This window comes from Neodiprion virginianus, chromosome 4 (assembly GCF_021901495.1).
Source record: "Neodiprion virginianus isolate iyNeoVirg1 chromosome 4, iyNeoVirg1.1, whole genome shotgun sequence".
Taxonomy (NCBI): Eukaryota; Metazoa; Arthropoda; class Insecta; order Hymenoptera; family Diprionidae; genus Neodiprion; species Neodiprion virginianus.
Window position 1 is genome coordinate 3,124,498 of NC_060880.1, and position 18,161 is coordinate 3,142,658.

The 18,161-nt window shown below is 37.7% G+C and overlaps 1 protein-coding gene across 2 annotated transcripts in view; it reads right to left on the minus strand.

Moving 5' to 3' along the window:
* Positions 1-17,547, minus strand: part of LOC124302435 (uncharacterized) — a 180,081-nt gene extending 162,534 nt beyond the window's left edge. The window contains exons 1-2 of one of the 2 annotated variants that reach the window (XM_046758627.1): positions 17,434-17,547; positions 16,366-16,792 (exon numbers count right to left, since the gene is read on the minus strand). The gene's annotated coding sequence lies outside the window, so the exon portion shown is untranslated. Of the gene's footprint in view, positions 1-16,365 lie in introns of both variants that reach the window. The other variant, XM_046758626.1, reaches the window with a different exon arrangement.
* Between the last annotated feature and the right edge of the window lie 614 nt (positions 17,548-18,161).

The following is an 18,161-nucleotide window of genomic DNA, read 5'->3' on the forward strand; positions in this document are numbered from 1 at the left end:
AGAGAGAGAGAGAGAGAGAGAGAGAGAGAGAGAGAGAGAATGAGTCGAGTCGTTTAAACGATCCTAAGCTGTGAACAATTTGGAGTGGTCCTTGTTTTGGAGATTTTTTGGAAATTTTATCGATCATGTAATTTCATTTTTAACATTTTTCACCACACGAGCTTCCGATTGGTTGAATAAAATTTGCAAACCAATCAGAATGCTTGGATGATGGGAAATGTGAGAAGTGAAATTTTATATAATCGATTTCCAGGTCTCTGTCTAAATTCTGAATCAGTACAGATGCAATGTTTCGTCGTGGGACTGAGTATTTGAAGAAAAAATATTCGTACAAGTGTGAGAAATCAATGAGCTGTTGGTGATAGGATTTTGATGAAAATATCAGCATCGTCAATGAAAAATTTTACGTCAATTGTACACCGATATCGAAATTACAAGTCAAATTATAATCGCTGTCACAAATTACGCGGAATGCACTCTAGACGATGCTTGATATGAATTTTTTTTTTTTTTTATCGAGTATTAGAATCGACGCTAACGGTAACAGATTTGTTATTTTTTTTGCAAAAACTTTTCCCCGCGACTAAATATGTAGAAAAAATGAAGTGAAAAATATGCGTACCATTTTAAATGGCAAACTTCACCGCTCTTGCAACAAGGGTTTAGATTTGAGATACAGATCTGAGCCTTAAAGGAGATATTCATTTGTTTATTCTTGAACGACATGGAAAAGGGGGGGTGGGCTAAGTTGAATTTTGAAAAATTTCAAAAAACACCGTATACATTACCATTTCTTATTCTTAGTCACGTTATGCTTGAAATCTTCTGCGTACGTAAAAAAAAAAAAAAAAAACAGTAATATTCGTTCAGGGATTTGAATAAATATTCCCTTTCCAATCTTCTTCTGCTGTTTCTTTTTTTTCCCTCACTCTCTCTTCTTCTTCTTCTTCTTCTTCTTCTTCTTCTTCTTCTTCTAATTCTCAGAGGAGTAAAATTTAAACACACCCCCGCATCTAGGTATAAATTCTCTCAAGGCAAGAACGCGAATCTCGATTATCTACACGTTTAATCCATTCTGTTGTCGTTTCTTTCTTCGGTAAAAAAAATAAAAATAATAATAATAATAATAATAATAAATCTTTTTACCATCCCCTCGAACAGTCGATAACGAGACACAAGATTCGATCTTTGCCTTTCCGTTGTATCGAAAAAGCGTTGTACGTATGTTTTTTCGATTTTGTTCTTTTTCCCTCTCTTTCTATTCTCTTCTTTTCGAGTTTAACGTACCGGGGTAGGTGGCTGAAGGAATTAGGGCCTTAGTTGGTCGACTCCCTTGAATTCTCGGCATCGGCCATTCTTCCGTTGATTAGTTTCCTTCCCGATATATCCGCGGCAGCCCTTCGCGAGTTCTTCTTCCGTCTTCTCTCCCTCCCTCCAATCGCAGAGGTCTCAAGGGACGACGGAATGCATCGCGATCCTTGTTTCTGAGTCAACCGTTTCGATGCTGGTAAATAACCCTGCGCGACGGAGAGAGTAAGCGTGTAACTCGTCCGCGGAACGGAAGATTCACTCGCTGCGATATTCTTTTACACGTTGATTCAAAAGCAATCGGTTCGTAGAAGAGATAATTTGACGTCGAAACGGAGGGGGAAAAAAAAACGAAAAACGGAGCGACGAATTTATCTTTGTTGGCGGAAAATTTTGAATTTAAAAATTTTGAAATGAAGGGAAAAAAAACCACGAATAACGAGGCAAAATAAAAGCTTGTACAACTGCCCGATGTGAGGTTTTTCGGGGGTTGGCTTGTAACGCCTGGTATCCTGGACCCCCGTTCGCGGGACGATACGAGACGGGGGAGGTAACAGTGACAGATAACTAGGGGGGTGGTTTTGCCCAAGGCGGAGAAGTGAACGCGTTTTCTCACTCCGAGTCTCACTCTCTCATTCCGTAGCGTCACAGTTCACCCCGCCCCGACCATCCCTCCCTCCCTCCCACCAACGCCCATAAATTATTCGACGCGGTGTTTTCCGGCAAAGATTGTTTTCCGTTGTTGCGAAATAAGGGAGGCAGGAAATACTGCGTATGTACGCACACGCGCACACACACGCACACACAGACACGAGGAAACGACGCGGCGACTCGAGGGTAGTTTCGAGATCGAGATGGGGTGTATAATCTAATGTTATTGCGCGTCATCGTCCAACGTTCTTCGGAATTGTCCGCGTTAAAGGATGGGGGGGGAGTGTAGTGACGAAAAATACGGCTGGGGATGAAGACCGCGTCGAGAGATAGAAAAAAAGAAAATAGAAAAAAAAAGAGAAAATAACTATATCGGATACTTGGACGGAAAGTACAATAATAATAGTAATGATAGTGGTAATAATATTAATAATAACAATAATAATTGTGTGAATTATCGGGCATTACAGTTGAAACATTGTAAATTAGCGAGAGTTGAATTATTCCTGGTAAGAAAACGACGAGATGATCGAATCTTGTGATGAGACGTGTTAGTTGAAGAGAGGATGATTGTTTTTTTTTTTTTTTTTTCATTTTTCTTATTTTTTTTTCGAACACCATCGTTCACGAGTGTGATTTCATTCATCGGTGCTCATTCCGATTGCGAATGAACGATGAACGATGATGACAGGTATAATGATGAGAAAAGAAAAGAAACAAACTCGAAAATGATGCAATGATGTTAGATTTCGTTAAAATTGTGTAAACTATTACGTTTCTTACTTTCTTTCTTTCTTTTTTACAAATTTGTGATAAAAGCGCTTTTTTTTTCCTGTTAACAAAATTGCTGTTCCCAAAATTTTTTTTTCTCACGTCGTATGTTTTTCGTTATTTCATTTTACCTTTGAACGGTTCAAATGCCACATTATACGTATATTACGTTTGATTGCACAGACGACGAAGTATATAACCGCGGACAATCCCACGTAGCGATCAAAAAACGTGAGACGTATAAAAAATGTCCTTCCTCAATTTAAATGAAAATTAGCGTGCGGAGAATTTTCGGGTTCGGTGATTTCACCCTAAATCTCTACCTCGTAACAGGAATAATAAAACTATACAGACTTACCGAGAGTAAATATATATATATTCTTTCTGCAGGGTTTCTTATATAAAGGCGAGGCGAACTATGGAATATAAAATATAAAATTTAAAAAAAAAAAATGAATAAAAAATAATGAAAAAGGAGAAAAAGAACAATTGCGAATATCTATATACACAAGGCGAAATAACAGCTCACCGAAAATATAAAGCAAGCTTCACCGCATCGCTCAATTCGAATTCTCCACCCCAGAGTTTTGTATAACTAAATATAAATATACACATGTGCACATGTATATATGTATGTATATATGTCGAGTCTAGTCCATAATAATTGAACCCACAACCTTGTAGGGGTGGTTGAATTTCGACGAAGGGTGTTTTTGCGGACTTGAGAGCACACCACCGCGGAGGATATGTCACAGTCGTCGATTCGATAGAGGGACTTGTGAGTTTTATGTACCATTTCTATTCGTACACGGACACACACACACACACACACACATATATATATATATATGTATCCATAGGGGCATAGCAGCGCGAAACTTTTTGAAGAACCATTTAGTAGTAGCCAGATGCGCGTATATATACGACAGATCCAATCAGCCGTATTTATTCAAGCTGTTTGTACCCTCCTGCGGAATAAATAAAAAGTAGAAGGAAAGCGAAGTGAAGCCGAAAGAGAGAGAGAGAGAGAGAGAGAGGAAAGAGTATAACGATAAAAGGAATGGGAACAAGGGACGAAAAGTGAGAGAAAAAAAAAAACACAACTCATATATATATATACATGTGCACATGCAACTGCAGGGGTAGTTCGCATCCCCTGGAGTGGAAATTTTTTTTTTTAAATAAATAAAAAGAGAGAGAAGGTATAAAAGAGGTCAGCATGTCGCGCTTTCGAGTATACGAAACGACTCGCCACTTGGATTGCTTTGTTTGGCTAACGGGCCTAAGTTCGCCAGGAAGTGCCGCTTGTTTTTTCAATGGGTGCATACGTGTATCGAACGATTTGAACGTAGAAAGAATAAGAGAGAAAAAAAAGAAAAAAATATATTTGCATAACAATTTTTTTTCTCTCTTTTACAACGTTTGAAACCCCCCGCTCCGTCCCGACAAACGATTTCGATGAAAATTTGTTTTTATACCGAGTGCAGAAAAGCTTGTGCCCTAGGCGAGGATTGGTTTTTTGTACGTTTTTTTTTTGTACAATCAGTGGGGGGAAAAAAAAAAGGAGAACTTCTATTCTGTTTTCAACTTTCTTCTTCTTTCTTCTCGTAGACGAATATCTTGACAGAGAGAAAGTAAAAGATTTAGAAAAAAAAAAAAAAGAAAAGAGGGACGGGTAAAGGAAAATATTAAGAAAAAAGAAAAGATGAAAGGGAAAAGAGGGACAAAGAAGAAGAAGAAGAAAAAAAAATAATATAAATCGTTTTTTTTCCAGCTCGACAATATCACTTGACGAAATAGCTGGCTGTAGAGGCGATAAAAGTATAGACCTGTTTACGAAGCCTCGGGATCAGATCGCGTCGCCTCGTCTCTTGACAACTCGACTGTGAGTAGGAGTTATCAGTTTTATATCCGCCACTTATGTTTTCTTGTACGTTGATACGTCGTTTTCTATTATACGTATAAATTCTCGCATGATTTTATATACGTAGAATACATACCGTGTGAATTATTAACGACAAAATGGTTCCTCGTCCGCTGTAGGTTTAACTTTTATAAAAGTTTTTTTTTTTTCACTTTGGTGTGAAGTATTGATTTTCTTTTTCGTTTTTATTTCTTTTTTTTCCAGAACGATCGCGTATCAAATAATTGTCAATTGTATGAAACAGGGGTTAAATTATTTCAAAAATTTATCGTGTAGCAAATTACACGTGAATTTTATTCGTAACTGTTTTCGAATTTGACGGGTGATAGTTTTTAGTAGGGTAGCTGCGTTTTTTGTTTCAAATATAATTTAGGCAATGTTACAGCTTATCAATTTTTAAACATGTGGATATGTTTGAAGATATTTTTATTGGCCAAGGAATGGAAGTATATTAATTGGGCTTACGATCGCAGTTAAAGTCTTTTTTTTTTCGCTTCGTGGTAATCAGAACAGGAGGAAATCCGAGCGACGATTTAATTAAGAAATCCAGTAAATGATTCGAGTTCATCAACATTTATTTTCACCGATTTTCAATGATTTCTGAGCTTATTAGGTTAACTTCACGTGGTATGGAAACAAAGAAAATAACTCAGAATGCTGACGTTAGTAACGATTGGAAATTAATGAAAATCACGATAAGATAGACGAAGTCGATGCAATGTTGAAGAATCGAAGCCGTTAGGCTTTTACACCAATCAGAGTTGCAACTATTTCCACGATTTCCAAAGCCAGTCACGTCCATTTCCATTTCCTCGTATAATTGCGATTTAAAGCGATTGCATGATCCGCTGAACGATTTCATTGTCACTGACCACTGAAAGATATACATCAGTCATTCCATTTCCATTGATCAACGGTCTGATTTTCAGATGTCTAATTAACGACGAGCTCTTTGAAAGCATATAACTCTGAAATATTCCGCCACCCTGCGGATTTTCGCATGCGTGACACACACGCGTCATTATTTTCAGCCCCGCAATTCCATTGTGCAGAAGCATCAGCGGCCGTCTCGATTCTGCGGGGAAAAAAAAGATTAGGCCGTATATCTGGCACAAAAGCACCGCGGCTCGTTTCTTGCGCCTTTTCCTTCTCCTTTCTCCTCTTCCTCTTCTTCTACTTGTTCCTCCTCTTCTTCTTCATCTTCTTCTTCTTCTTCTTCTTCTTCTTCTTCTTCATCCTCAGCAATCAGTATTCAGTATATGCGCGACCTTTATTCCCCTGGCTTTCATACTTTAATGGCAAAAGCTCTCGACGCTCTAATCTTCACCGCTCATCTTTATATACCTTACACTGCCATAGGCATGGGTGGTAAAAGAAAAAAGAGAAAAAAAAAAAAAAAAAAAAAAACGAAAAGAAACAAGCTTTTGAGAAACGAAGAAATCCGATTTCACTATTCTCGCTTTTCTATATCTCTGACAATTTTTCAGTCTTACTTATCTCAGCGTTATTTTCTTTACCGCGTTATTCACCTGCAAAACAGCGCGTATCAATCTTTATATATATATATATATATATATATATATATATATTCAAATTGTTTGGAACGCGTCTTCGTAGCTGCCACGCTGTATGTTTGCACGATGATAAAGAAGAGATGGCTGTACTTTTTTTCTATTTTTTTTTTTTTTTTTTACCGTCACTCTATTTTCTGTTCCGATAAGATTAAGTACACAACAACGTGTCTGAGAATTTGTCTTCCGATATCTAAGTCAGGCCAGACATCGTTGAAATGGAAGACGATAAAGAAATAGCCTAAGAAAATAAGAAGTGGAAGAAAATACGGTCAATTGATACGAATATCGCCGTGAGACGTGAACGAGGCAAAAATTACACAATGAGAAAAAATTTCATTTGTTCCAGCAGATAGAAAAATTGAGTAAAACAGGTATCGTTAAAAAAAACTGTTCGAATATCGTTGAAATTACGAAAAACGAGCTACGCCCAGCCATTTTGCGCTATCGTCGATCCTTTTTTGGTTATTGCAACGCAAAATCAGCTTGTGAGGTTTATTCTACTTTTTTAGTTAAACAAGGCTTTAACGTCAATTTATTCTCGCGCAAGCGTTAAATTTTTGCGACATTTGCGAGAAAATATAGCAACGGTGATCGTAATGAGAAAGAATAGTAACGGATAACTAGACTTCCCTAAAACTAATTTTCATTTCGTACCTATAACTATATTTTTCGATTGTGGTAGAAAATAGTCAAGGCCTGAGCGGTAACCGTAAATAAAAATTTCTCTCAGTACAAAGACGAAACGAATCTGTTTATAAATACATATCGTACGCATGGAAATCTATGACGTATACGAATTGACGAAAAATTCGAGGCTTACACGCGCCGTTCGAGGATGATTGATGACGCTGTTGGTACGAATAAATGCTCGAAACATTCCTCTGATAAGCTCGAGAAGTTTTCGAGATCAGCGAGCTTGCATGCTTTCAAAGTACGAACACCGAGAAATCTTGATCGAGTCGATTTACGTGGAGGGGGGTTAAACAAATTACACCGCGATGAGTGTCGACGATGCTTTCGGTTTGTGCAGTTTTTTTTTTTTTTTTATTTTAAGTCTAAATTGCAATATTTCGTATTACTTCGTACAAAATTGTGAACGAATTGTTAATTCTCGTCACAAATGATAGCATCTTGTAGAGATTTTCATTGTAAAAATACAAACTTTAAACATTTATAATTTTTCGCAAAGAATTCTTAATTCCCGTTAAAAATTATAGCGTCTTGCAAAGATTCTGTTATCGTAAAGATAAATATTTTCACCAACAACTACACGTTTTTACGTGAAACCGTGCATATTTAGAATTTTCTACGAGAACAATTTTTTTTTTTTTTTTTTGTTCTAAATAACTCAATTTTCCTAAAAAAAAAACGCAGAAATCATTTTTGCCAGAAACGCATTGCGGAGTTTTTGTTGACTGGAAAATTTACAAGAGAGGAAAAAGGAGAACATTTTTTTGTCTATGCTGGTCTAGAGTACTACCTCGTAATAGGCATACAATGTTCACGATAAACTTGAGCGTATCGGGAACAGCATCGAAATTCCTTCCCGGTGACGAAGTCGTTGAACGTTTTCGTCGAGTTGATATTCCGGACTTTTCGACCTATGAACTTCGTATCGCAGCTCGGCTTATTTTTTTCAAACGAGCAGCGTCTCTCATCGCCTTGAGTGCGCGTTGAATCACATTCGAATCCCCGTTTCGTCATGTTGTTTCCATCGACTTTGCATCGATTTAAGGTAAAGCGTACCACTTATTGATCCAAATTATTAACCCTTTTATTTTTCAAAATTATAAATTCACGGCGCATGTTGAGAATTTATCGACGAATAAAACCAATTGCTGAAAAGGGTTGAACGCGGAAAATTTATTTTTTCGTAATTTTAGAGTTTTTAATTTTTAATTGGTACATTTATCTTATCAGTAAACACGAATCGCAGATGAGTTCAAAGTATTTTTGGCACATTAAAGGGAAAGACGGAATCAGACCTTAAATAAAAGCTGAAAAGAAGAAGACAAAAAAAAAAATTATTACGCTGACAAATTTCCGTTGAATCGAAATTTCAACACGAGTTTCATATTTTTTATTATCAAACTAGAAATTCGTTGACATTCATTCAAATTTAATACAACTAATGTCGATAAATTCATTAGAACTTTCGCAGCAATATAATTTATAACGCAGATATATTCAAGAGAACTTTATTTTCCGAAACGAAAGATTATCTTCTGTAGTATATTTGAAAAAATATCTTTACGCTTCGTATATATTTTTCCAAAATTTGTTGAAATTATTCAATCCTAAACGGGGATTAAACTTGTCGGAAACAGTCCTATTAGAAACAAGCTTCGATTAATTTCCTTACCGTACTTATTGGAGTAATTCTCAACCCTCTCGCACAAAAATTTATCCTCCCATAAACGAATACGTGCAATTTACAATTCGTTTCGGGATAAACAAATGTCGAATCCCGTTAAATACGAACGGTAAAACTATTGGTAAAGATTTCTTAATCGAATACGCAGCTATCGACTGTTACGTATAGTCAAGTGAAAAACCGTTTTCACTTGGCTTTCCCGGTTTTTTTTTTTTTTCTCGTTTTTACGTGCGATTGGAAAAAAAAACAAACAAACAAATTTACCAAACGTCATTCTCGTACTCCTTTATTTCTGCGCGTATCGATCGGCTCGTCGGGTTAATTTGAACGCCACAATTTTTTGGTGCATTGAAAATAAAAAAAAAAGAATATAAAACAAATAAAAAAATTTAAAAAAACAATCCCCACCACCCGCAGCGCGGATAACCGTTAGAACCTAAAGCGATATTCCCGTTGTTAGAACGAAGTGCGTGACGTCCCGTGGTTGGTTACGTGCACTCCTCCGCCCACTCGAGAGGTAAATTTATTTACAAAGAGGCGGGGGTGGCAGACGGTAGCGCGGCATAGCGATATGGTGGGGGTGGGGGGTGATTTACATACATATCAGTTTCATTTCGTCGCTTGGTTATAGAAAACGGGCAACGCTGTCGGGTGGGAGGGAGGGAGGGAGGGTGAGAGAGGGTGAGAGGAGAATAGAAAAAAGAGAGAGTGAGAGAGAGAGAGAGAGAGAGAGAGAGAGAGAGAGAGAGAGAGAGAGAGGCTGGAAACCCCGCCGAGCGACAGACGCCCGAAGTACAATGTTCCTAATTATGGTTATGCTGCTCGCTATCAGGACGTCATAAATGTACACGTAACACCATAACGTGGGCCGATGGACCTCCCTTGGTCGTATCTTCGTGCCTCTCTCTCTCTCTCTCTCACTCTCACTCTCTCTCTATCGCCCGTTCCCCGAGATCTCTCATTGATTTTCAATTTGATTTTACAGAGAGATATTCTTACTCGGACACAAGCCTCAAGATCACGATTATTAACGTCGAGACATTTTTCTCACGCGAGGAAATGTATCCTAGAAAATTCGACATCCTTATCTTACGCTCAGCCATCTATTCTCTGTCCTCCTGCGTTGATATTACGCGTAATGGCCCATACGTATATATATATACGCATTCTATACGTATAGGCTCTTCATATTTACAGATATTACTGATTTTTATCGTTGAATCGTTTTTATGTAACTACTGTAAGCTCTACGCTTTGATACATTGAAGGTCGATTGTTGTTATCCGGTTGAAAATATACTCGTGGGGTTGTATTCTTTTTTTTTTTTTTCTTCTATTCACGATCTAGTTTAGATCGAAGAAATGGGATGGAAAAATTTTAAGAAAAAAAAAAATATATATAAATAAAATAAGAAGAGAAATGATGAAAAATTAATGAAGTAATTACATTTACAAGCTATTGTTGATCGATCAAATTGTGAGAATGTTTTCGGTTTTAAATAATATCGAGGATACAAGGACGGAACACGGATTAATCATATCCTGATCAGGTAATCGATTAATAACTATTGTACAAAGATATTTATTAATCTTTTATTCTGAACTATACGTTGTAAAATACATTCTTCTGATAAACAGAAACATATCATCAGTTGTTTTCAATATTATTTTTTATCGTTGTACGCAAATTGGTTTCTTCATCGTGCGTCGTCTTTATTCACCATTACTTTATAAAACGTTACGGAAACAATTTTCTAAAAGATGAAATATATTCATTCGACAATTTTTCCCAATCGATTTTTCATTCGTACAATGTACAAAATATACAAATACAAAGTACGGCAATTTGAGTGATTGCTGAAAAACAAAAAAAAAAAGAAAATACCGAATAACGTTTCAATCTGTTAATCAAATTTGATTCTAGTGTAGAAAATCCATTTGCGAATATCTTTTTTTTTTTTTTGTTCTTTCTTTTTCTTTAATATTCTTTGATGGAAATTTTCACCTCACTGTCTGTAAATATGCATGTGTAGGTGCGTATGCGATTAAAAAATAAGAAAAAAGAAGCTCAAACAGTCGTCTCGTATAATTAAATTTTTCATCCACTCGCTGTTTGTTATTTACTGCATTGTTTTGACAAAGAAGCGATAACTCGAGGTTATAAATCGAAGGAACGCGAAGGCGTAAGCGACGTTGTTTGCTCAAGGGGGGGCAGGAGACTTTTCTCCCCTAATTATTCAAAATTAGTCAATTCTAAGCCCCCGTACCGAGCCCTCTTCGTTTCGAAATTAAACTTATTAATTCCTTCAGTAATCTCGACGACTATTTCGAGGGATATTTCGCCCCTTCCTTACTATATAATAATATGCGGGGGGGGGGGAGCCGTTTGTACATTCGTATACCTATACGCATATTCACGATATACAGGCGTATACAAACGTATATATGGGGCATTCCGTGACAAATTTGCAACCCGTGTACGAATTTTTTGCTACGACGTTGCAATAGGTTAAAAATGGTCGCAGAATTCTTTTTCAGATTTTCTTTCTGGCCACCGGTGAAATTTAAGAAGAAATCGAAAAACCAGTTACGAGAACACCGTGTTTTAAAATCTGAAAAAAATCCACACCGATTTTACGATTTTTAACCATGACACGATAATGAGATCTCAGCAAGTTTTTAGTTTTTTTTCTTGTATGTATTCATATGTTGTTTCTGCTTTTTTTTTATTTTTTATACGCTTCGATCTAAACATATTGCTGAATCACGTTATTTTCATAATTCCGTAAGGTATTTAGATTGCGGAATAGAAAAAAAAAAAAAAAAACAAACCAACTCCAATACCGTCGTGAAAACAACTAAAAATTTGGGAGAAAAAGAATAAAACTTGGTAAATATTGAAATCCGTGCTAAAATTATCGTGCCGTGCTAAAACAAGAATCACATTTCAAATCATAAGATCAGTGTGAATTTTTTGTCAGATTTTAAAAAAATTGCGTTTTCCGAGTTTTTTCTTTTTTTTTTTTTTTGAAATCTCACCGGTGGCCAAAAAAATCTAAGAAAAAAAAATCACATCGTATCAAAAAGTTATTAAAATCGAAGAGTGTCAGAGGTACATGGGTTTGAAATTTGACGCGGAATGCCCCGTATATAGATACAGGCACGCGCCTTGCGCACGGGCCGCGCCTTCGAGGCTCAATCATGCAAATTTCACTCTTGGAAATGTGTATATATAGGCTGTAATTATAATAGTTCGCGGGGGTTGATTGCAGGCGACGCCGACGTCGCGACGCAGGCTTTGTACAAAAGAGGGGGGGGGGGGGATGTCAGTCGCAGCTGTTTCTGATGTTGATGCCGCTGCTTGTTGCTGCTGCTGTTGCTCGAGTCAGTCGGTCATTACGGGCCTGATCGGTGTTTGATTGCCTAGGGTTTTTTTTCCCTTCCCCTTCATCCCCTCTTCTCGTCTAGCCAGCCTATGTGTTTTAATATATGTTCAAGACGCGTTCCCTTGTAATTCGGGCCTCTCGTCGATACCTCTTATTTTGAGCTGAGCGTCCTTCGGACGGGAAGACAGTTTTGGACTAATGCATCTGATTTGGCAGACGCACGTTTTTTGGGTCGCTAATCACGAATCGGAAGTCAGATTGCGAAATCCAAAATGGCGATTCAATATGGTGGAAAAAAAATTTTTAAATATTCAGATTTTTGTAGAAATTGGTAGGCGGAGGGTTTTTGGATCACCGATAACGAATCCAAGCTCAGACTTTTCAAATTTTTTACGTTAGATCCGTTGTTGTAGTTTTTAAAAATAAAAATAAAATGGTTATATTTTCATGTAATACGGTATCCGAGGACTTTGAAATCGTTGATCACGAATTTGAATTAGTAGTTCGAAATTCGAATTCGATATTATTCTTTTTTTCTTTCCACAAACTCGGAACCTACGGTTCGAGGGCTGGCTCGTGGCCAGTCAAAAGCCGCTTGTTTAAAACAGGACGCCCTTTATTAACAGTGGTCCAAAACGGTGCGTCCGATTTGTCCGGCGTTATGATGACCGGCTTGCTGCTGAATCCCGCGTGTATAACCGCAGTAGAGTCGGTCATTTATAGTTGATATATCACGGCTCTGCGCTAACGACCCGGAGTTATTTCACCGCCGATATAAAGCGGTCGAATATAACAGGTTAACAGGGGCAATATAATTCCTACCTTATCAACCGAGTCTGCCCGCACATGTGCAGGAAGTTGCGGAAGAAGCGTTTCACGATTTTATAGTCCACGGGAGCGGATCAAGTTTCGGGCAACTTCGGACGACCGGAGGGCAGTCTGGAAGACCCGAGATCTAAGAGATCGTTAATAAGCGGTCGGAACTCGACAGCTTATAATAATACATCCAGAGACTCGGTCTGTCGCGCCTTGCAACTTGTCCTCGTAATCGTCGGTGAAACATTTATCCGGGTGAAAATGTGGACACGAAACGCTTCGTTCTTTCGTGCAATCCAAGCCGCCTATTTCTGAACGAGACTCGGTCGTCAATCGCATAAATTGACCTCCCCCCCATGTCGAAAAACCTCTAAATTCCACTTGAATCTAATGGATTAACCCGGTCCTGGCTTCGTGCCGATCTTCAGACGCCTGGCAAAACACCGATTTTAGTTCGTTACAGAACTGCCTTACTTCAAACACACATGTATTTGGATAGACGATTCTGCGGTGAGGTTATGTAACAGTCATACCATTACCGACCGAGTAAACTCGCCATTTTTTTTTTCCATATATTTGATAAACAAACGAACGAAAAAGGTTCGTGTTTCGACGATGCATCGCTATTTCGTAGCGGAATTCAAGAAAGTTATTCATATCCCGCACATTGGCAAAAAAGAGTGTGGTTTTTTTTACACTTGTTACACCGTTCTACACACATCCCACATTTCAGAGGCTAACAAAGCGCTTAGTTGAGATAATTACCGCAATTTTGGAAAGTTTGGGGATCATAAAACGAGCCATCGTGAGACTTTTTTCGTAAAAAAAAAAAAAATTGAAATAATTTCGTAGAAAAACGATGCTCGGTCGGTAAGTGTACGGTTGTTACGTAACCTTAATCAAGGCGATCGAAGAATCATCCTTTCACCGATTTTCAACTGCAGGGAAATTAATTTTCGACTTCGTCGTGTTCTTCATTCGTCCGTTATAACAAGCAAACGGAGATTGTGCAACGCTGGGGGATTTTAAAGGCTAATACATATAATATACTTTATATAACGAGGTGAGAATAACTGCTGATTAGTTCTAGCCGGTATAATCTGCTGGCTCGTCGATTCGTCTTTTATTCCACTTTTCACCCTTCTACATCCATATATATATATATACACACTCGCCGTCGGCGAAATCGAGACGGTGCCGGGTGTGAGTTACCACCTTGTAGATGTACGTATGTATTTTATATATATATATATGTATACCTGGGTCACCGTGAATCGAGGGAAAAATCGATTAACCGGAGATTTAAAAGGCGTGAGTAGTAACATAAATCGGCTTCGTTACTTCGTCGCCGTTTCACCCCTAGTTGGAAATATCCGATTATTATGTAACACCGTTACGATGTAATAGTTATACCTACGTATACCTGCCGCCAGGGATTATTTAAAAGAGGCCCGACCCTTCGAGCGAGCCGGGTTAATTACTAATTAAATCTTATCACCCTGATTCTCGACGCTGATGCTGACGTAATATAGTCGCCAATTTACCCCCGTCGTCCCCATGGATACACACCTCTGATTGGATATTTATTCTTATTTATATGGTACATAGATTGTACATGGAAAATATAATAAATTTATCTACCTATAGCTCGAGGGAAGCTCGACGAGCGCGGAAAATTTATTATATTGTTCGATGTTAAATAATTGCAATTTTGTTTGATATTTTTTATTTTATACGTATATAATATTTATTTGTTCTTTCATCACGACGGAAAATTATACAATTCTTATCTTATGCTTCGGTACTGAATCAAATACGTGATAATATATATACGTATACAATGGCGTATATACGCATAGGATATGTATAATTGTATAACTGGGTTAAAATTGATCTCATACGCCGGAACCAATTAGACTCACTGTGATGTGAATTATTAGCAAACACCACCGGCATTTCCCTTAATTAACTTCCGAGCAAACGAAGAGCCCACCCCCATCCACCTTCAACCCCACTTTTTGCCACTATCAATTATGTACGGAGTGGGTAAATGTTTAATACAATACTGTACGTCATACCTTAGGAACCACGTATACGAATAGTGTGTAATATGAATATACCTATAGGTATATATGTATATAAATTTCACGTTGAATATACTTGTTTGTAATAATTATTACTAAGAAATATATTCAACTTGAAATTTATCGTTAGTCGTACTATTTACGAGGGTGAAATAATGCGGAATATTGTTTTTACAATTAACTACGTCTAGATTCAAAAAGCATACCCAAATTGTTTTTTTGTTTCGCCGGATGAGAAAATTTGTGAGCAAATTTAGGTTCAACGTGAAAATCCGTGCGAGCTATTGTATAATATAACTGTTGAAATTTTACAATCAATTCATAGCCTGCGGACTTTGTTTTCATCTAAATAGTAAATAACGAACCTTTGTTACAGAATAATGGGTGGGTAAATATTCATGACTTTTTGAATAGAAAAAGAAAACAAAAAATTTACCTTCCAATTTTTTTCTTTTTTCCTTCACTTCTAGTGGTTGGTGCAAAGTTTGATTGATTTCCATATCTCGGGGAACAAAAACGTTGGAGGATTTCACTAATTGAGAGTGGGGAATTTTCATTGTGATCAAATATCATAACGCACTCAGGGTGGTTCGAATCGGTACTTCCGGTGAAATCTCGCCGTTCCGGGTTTCGTAATGAGTTTATACCCCGCGGGTACGGCTTTGCCACATGGGAGTTGGGTTAGGGACTGTCACCGAAAACAGTTTCGATCTGCGTTAACACGCTTTTCTGTATGTATAAAGTGATATTCCGATGTATAATCAAATAGTCGGACAGAGAGTTGATCTGTCGTCAACTTTTCGGTTTTTTCTCATTCTCTCTGCTCGTAGGATTGTGAAAGTCTAATTATAATTATCCTTGTTGCAATTTTTACCTGAAAACAATTTCGAGGCTGAAAATTGAATAAAATAAGAAAAAAAAAACAGAAAAAAAACGAAGCAAAAAAGAAATTGTCGCAAAACTTGAGAAGTCTCGAAGTACGAATCGTCCAACTTCTTCTTGTAAGCAATTTTCTTAACTTTTCAATTTTCCACCCTCCTTACGGGTACAGGTATAATAATATCACCTGTCACCTTTCAATTTTTTGTTTTATTTATTTATTCTTTCTTTTAACCCCGCTTCATTCTGCGTATAAAATTCAAGAGGCACGCACGCGGTCTACTGATCGATTTACATCGCGGAAAATATAACACCCGTGTATTGTGCGCGTTAATTTTTCATTTGTATAAATATGGAGGATAAAAAAAAATAAATAAAAAAAAAAAAAAAAGGAACAACGCGAACAACTTCGTTCAAACTTTTCTAAATGATGAGTGGGAGAAAATAAATCCGAGCGACGAGATGTTTTTTGAATGAATAGATAACTGAAAAAAAAAAAAAAACATACCTTTACTAATCGCTGTTTTATTCGTTATACGAAAGACGAATTTTTAACGGTGAAAACAGTTTGTACGTATTATGAAAAATTGCGGACTCACCAAAGGCTTGGAAAGGTCTCCACGTGTCACGTGCAGTTGGCGGACATTACTGATCCTCCTGTCGATCCTTTGGACGTGGCAATTTTTGTCGATTCCACCGACGATGATCACTGACTATATATATGTATGTTTTTCCTTACAGTTGTTTTACCGCTGTTTTTTATTATCGAATGGAATACCTGTGAATATCTCACGAGAAGTTTAATTTTTTTTTTTTTTTATCACCGATAGAAAGTCGAACGGGATTATTTTCCTCGGTAGTTTATTTCTCGTGTTATTTTTCTGTTCGTTTGATTTTTGTTTTTTTTTTTCACACGTGTTCACGAGCATCAGTCGGAAGTTTCATTCATCGGCATAATTATCATCCTGATAATTTCGAAATTAATGAACAATATATTTGTACTTCTCAACGTTGTAATTATTGTTACTGTATTTTCATGGAAATAAAAAAAGAAGAAGTAGAAGAGGAAGAAAAAAAAAAGGAAACATTACTTCGGCATGATTGTTCTCACAGCGAACCAAGGTATTATAATTGGCTTGGCGTAAAGTGGTGTTAAGTATGTAGTGTCGACTCGCTAATTGGTCCGGAGATTGAGCACTACCGTATTATTCCGGTGTAGTTTCGTGATTATTACGTACAACGTTTCAGGCATAAGAGTTTCATACTCCCGGGTACAGGTGTAATGCAAAAAGTGTGTCGTATTACGTGTGAATTAAATACGTGAGCGCAGGTATGCAGGTAGACACAATGACCAACCATACACGGACGACACTGGGGTTGAGAGTCGCAGGCGTTAATTATAATAATTAATTGAGTCTAATTAACAATCGCGCAACTGGCGAGCGTGTAACGCGTCTGATGGAAAAAAATAATTTAATTAGAGGGGGAAAGAAGGGTGAAGGCAGCGCATAGCTGCACAGAGATCTTTGAACTGCGTTGAAAAACCGCGTGTATGCGTGTGTGTGTGTGTGTGTGTGTGTGTTCGCGCGCGTTAGGTAAATTTCCGCTTTAACGATGCCAATTATAAACCAACCCTCCGCGTTGAATCGTCCTTCGACTTTTCCGACCTAAGATTGAGCGGGGTTCAAACGGCGAGACCGGGAAAACCTCGAGAGGGAGAATAAATCTTGACCATTTCACTATCGCCGGGGTAGAAAAGCGGCGGGGTTGAAGCTAGTCGCGAGGACTTCACGGCTCAACTGAGGGTGAAACCTCGCCTCGCTTCCAACCCTCCGTCGCCTACGTCGCGACGACTATCCACGATTTTCCCCGACCCGTTTCGCGGACAAACCGCGCAGCCGCTTCAGGTAGACGACGTATATACTTGCGGATTTCGCACGTTCTCGATAAGAGCTTCTTTTTCTCTTACTCTATCTCTCTCTTTCTCTCCGGTAGTTACTCGAACATCGCGAAACTCTTTTCGGGACAAGAAAAATACTTTTCTACATTGGCTCTCGATGTCGCTGGCTCGCCGATAGATTTTTAGATCGTTTCTGTGCCGAGTGTTGGGTGTTTTTTTTAAACACCCTCTATGTCACGGATGAATCCTCGGCATCCCAACTCAAAAATTTTCTAGGCTCGTTAAAGTTTATTTAAAACTTCGAGTGATCTTTGTTACTTCGTACGATTGTTGAAATTGAAAAAAATTGATTTGATAGTTTTTTTGCGATTTTTCATTTGCCGTATTGGATCCGCCATCTTGGATTTAGAAATGATGAAATACTGATTTCAGATTCGTGATCAGCGACATCAAAAATCTCCGAGTAACACAATTCAGGCCAAAATATTGATTTGA